General features: G+C 37.5%; 1 long non-coding RNA gene across 2 annotated transcripts; it reads left to right on the plus strand.

The window, feature by feature from the left end:
* Positions 1-579: 579 nt before the first annotated feature.
* On the plus strand, positions 580-3,407 carry LOC123485442. 2 transcript variants are annotated; one of them, XR_006659014.1, is made up of 4 exons: positions 580-601; positions 767-816; positions 2,277-2,372; positions 3,284-3,407. It is a non-coding gene; the product is annotated as an uncharacterized LOC123485442 (long non-coding RNA). The 2 variants fall into 2 exon arrangements; XR_006659015.1 differs by lacking the exons at positions 580-601; positions 767-816 and adding an exon at positions 1,474-1,517 and having other exon boundaries at positions 3,284-3,406.
* Positions 3,408-4,173: the final 766 nt, after the last annotated feature.

The following is a 4,173-nucleotide window of genomic DNA, read 5'->3' on the forward strand; positions in this document are numbered from 1 at the left end:
GAACGCTCAAAAAGTTTAGGTAGTGTCATGACGTTATCGACGTTCTGGTGGGTGGGTCATCTCTCCCTCAGGAAAGCTGAGTCAGCCATCTTGAATTTGCCGAGATGCGGGGATGTTTGGGCCGCCCGTGTGGATGTGGAACACAGTTTAATTTCTTTTTTAATTTGTTTGCAATGCGCACTTTTTATGCTGCCCCGCTTGAAACCACCACCACCTCCGTTTTTATCATTAGTCTTATTGCCCTCGTTTTCTTAAGCGCCATCTTATCATCACCTCTGATTTGGTAAGTAACTCTGTTTTTTTGTTTGTTTTTTTTTCAATTGAATTTCGATAGTCTTAAATGTGGAACTGGGAATACATTTGTACAATGTGCACAGTGAATATTTGTTGTAAATAGTGTAAAAATCCAAGTAATTGTAACTTTTAGAAGTTGTTAAATATGTGATAAATACGTTACGTTACTTCATCTTACAACGGTGTAACGTTATCAGCAGGTTTCCTGGATGAACTACATTTCCCATAATGCATGTTTGCCGGGACATTGACGGTGGAGGAAGGTCCATGAGTTTTCGCTGTTCGCCGGGTAATGCAAGTGCGTACTGTGATTATACTTATTTCAATAAGTGTCTGCCTTACACAGTAAATATTTTACGTCATCGAGCTGTGTGTACGTGTGTGCTAGACGTGAAACGAAACAATGCTAAACAACATAATGTGAGTGTGTTATCATGATGCTAACCAGGCCTGTGTTTGTATTTCTTCCTAGGCTCAAGTGTGTGGTTGTGAGATCATCTCGAAATCCTTTTAACAGTTCAGGTAGGATGTATTATGAAATAGTGTTACTAATGTAATACATTGCTAAAACCAAGTATAGAGTGTATTTGTTTATAATTCATTGGTATTAGATTTAAAAAGGTGATCGAATAGCTCCTGATTTGTAATGTCATTAATGCATTTCTTTTGAAGCAATGTTTTTAAAAAAATGTACAAGTGAATAGGTTGGTTTACTTTTAAGTTTAAATTTCCCACGTATCTCGTTAAAGTTTTGACCAATGAGCTAACTTGTTAAGTTGTGGCCAATGGGAGAGTGGACTGGTTGCCGGGGAAAGAAAAGGGAGGAAAAGTTGAAAGAAGGGGAGAGGAGAGACGTTAGTGGGGTTGGTGAAGGAAAAACGACCAAGGGAAACGATAAAGAGAGAACAAAACCATACCTACAGAGTTTTTTAAGGGAAATCCTGATTTTATTTCTATAAGAGAGTGTTTATTATTTAGTTAAGAAAGACCAAGTGGAGACTGAAGCTGCCGTCGCATTGTGGAGACATTAGACATCCTAGAGGTTAGCCTAGCATCGTGCAAGACTTGGAGAGAATTGCTTGTGTGACGATCAGTTCGGGTTTCCAACGGATGTCTGTTGCTGCTACCAGTACTGGCTGCATTGATAGCTGTGTTCAGCGGTGGATCTTGTGAGGACACCTGCACGGAACTACTATATTTTGCTGAGGCATTATCTACAAGTAGTGAGTAACTACAAATGTGGGGTGGACTTTCGGGACTTTATGTATGTCGTCATTTTTTTATGAGCTCCAACGCGCGCCCAGGGTTTAAGCAAGCTTGCAAATAATTTGGACATGGGGTTGTGGAAAAGTCATTGGGGTTTATAATTTGTATTTCTTTTGATGTGATACATTGAACATTTGATTAATATAGATCTTGAACCTTATGTCTGTTGTATTGGTGGGAGTCATTTACTGTTTCAGTTTCATTTAATGCATGGGAAAGCATATCCTTATAACAATAACCAAGTCTATAATCATTCTATCTGAAGTTAATACCCTATTTGTCATTCACCCTAGCAAGTTTACAATAGGGCTTCTTATTCGGAGATGTCCTTCTCACCTAATATCCCATGCTGTTCAGATATTCCTAAATAAGGTAATATCGTGAGAGTCAAATTCGAGCCTGGTGAGAGGGTTACACTAATAATTGGTTTTATTTTATGTGTTTCCCACAGTCATTCTTTTGCTATTTCTCTAAATGTTTTTTATCTCAACTGTGGGGTCAACAGTTGATCACTTGAACCCTTTATTAATACTTTGTTAAATACAAAGAACAACAACAGAAATAGCAGATCTATAAGCACACAACTTTGATGCTTTGCTTGTTAATAACTAACTTGCTTATCTTTTAACATTTTCATTTTTACTATAATTAGTGTACAATGAATGTTTTGATATTTGTGTAATTATTATTGTAATGGATATTTTTTGTCCATGTAGGAACAACGTGATGTAAATATGAGACGGGCCCTCGTCCTTCGTGCACTTCCTGTGTACCTGCGTGAAGATGCCTCCAAGTTTTTCAGGACCTGTAATGTAAGTGTACTGGCCTCACTATCAATCCCTTTGCTTAGCTATTCAGTCAGCTTAAACATGACATCACTCAAAGAACTCTAGGAGAACCAGAGGGGCATTCCAGAAAGCAGGTTATGTGAAAACCATCAGTATAGCCTTAATTGTATTTTTTTTTCCAACAACGTAATTTCAAAGTCCGTGTTTCTAGTTTGTCAGCGCATTGAGTATGAGATAAAATGTTTTTATATTTCATTTTCAGCGATTTAAATAAAAATAAAACTAAAATAAAACATTGAACAACATTCAACCATCTTAAAGGCTAATATAAAATAAAGTGATAATTTCAAATGAAAAGACGACTGCATCTGAAACTCTGTCAGTGATTTATATAACAGCCGTAGCCAGAAAATGTCTGCTTCCTGTTTTCTCCCGTTGCCATGGTGAATAACCGTATCGGAGCTCCATTGATGATGGCTTTTTACTAGTCGTCAGGCACAAGTTCAACTCCGAGTTAACGTACTCTGAGTCAACTTACCTAACTCAGATCAGCTGTTCTGTAACTGAAAACTCAGTTTCACTTCACAGGGTAAGTCAACTCTGAGTTCAGGGTTAGGCTCAGTTTGTTGAACCTCCTTTCTGGAATAGCCCCCAGGACCTGTTTATGAAGTTTCCTTGAGTTGTTATTCTGCAAACTGACATGTAGAAATTACATAAATGAAAAGGTAAGTATAAAGAATTCCACTAAACAAAAGTATGCTTACAGGTAGGTGTGAAACTAACATAAAATAATAAGCATGTGTAAAGAAAATAGTTTAAACATGTAGCTTAGCTGCAGTCTAAGTGCAAAGTGACCGTAATGTCTGGACATCATTAGCATGATTTGTATCCTTGAGGGGGCTGAACTCATTTTTTGTATTATTTGTGTTTTATAGTCAGCAGATGGTCCAGACCTCACTGACACTCCGGTGGCTCTCCTGACAGTTGTCACTGATGATACTACTGATGCGGCCCTCTTCAGCCCTGAGAGCATCTCTATTGTCGTGGAAGATGAAATACTTGTGAGTGGTCCCACAAACCTGGCTGACTCATTTATCCTGCTCTTTTGGGTATGTCTATACACTAGACCTACAGTACCCAAAGAATCTCGAGCTACATTCACATTTATCCAAAAAGTTGTGATGTGTCTCGAGGACAACAAACCACTGAAAGGGCGTCTACTGACACTGAAGAATGATTTGTTCAATGAGTGAATCACTCAGAATGGACTATTTGTTGAACTGAGTATTGGAGGATGTTTTTGTTTTTTCCCCTCTTTACAAATGTAATAATTTGCCTCTTCTACCTCATGTTTAATATGTTACACTGTTTGCCTCTACTACCTCAGATTTAATACATTGATTGTTAATAGATAAATATCACAACATTGACGTATTGCCAAGCCCAAGTTTTTGCACTGTAGTTGTGGGAAACGACTGTTGAATTCATGCACTATACATGTTTAATGTTGTGTGACCTAATGCTTACCTTGATGTTGCCAGTTGAAGTACGGCACAGTAGAAACCAGTACTTTTATTTGAATGTTTTATTTTAAAAAAGTTAGTTGCAGCCTTCAAGGTACAGTAAGTGCCAATGTTTTAAATGGCTCCACATTCTAATAGTTGTTATTGCTGTTGAGGATGGATTATAATTAGAATCTTATTGAATTTTAACATGAAGCCTTTGTGAGTTTTTATCATAATGTTTTCTGAATAATGTGATATGGAGACCCAAAATACTGAATCTACCCTCTGTAGCAATGACCACTATCAGAATATGGAACTAT

The sequence above is a fragment of the Coregonus clupeaformis genome, unplaced genomic scaffold (assembly GCF_020615455.1).
Source record: "Coregonus clupeaformis isolate EN_2021a unplaced genomic scaffold, ASM2061545v1 scaf0692, whole genome shotgun sequence".
NCBI classification, from domain to species: Eukaryota; Metazoa; Chordata; class Actinopteri; order Salmoniformes; family Salmonidae; genus Coregonus; species Coregonus clupeaformis.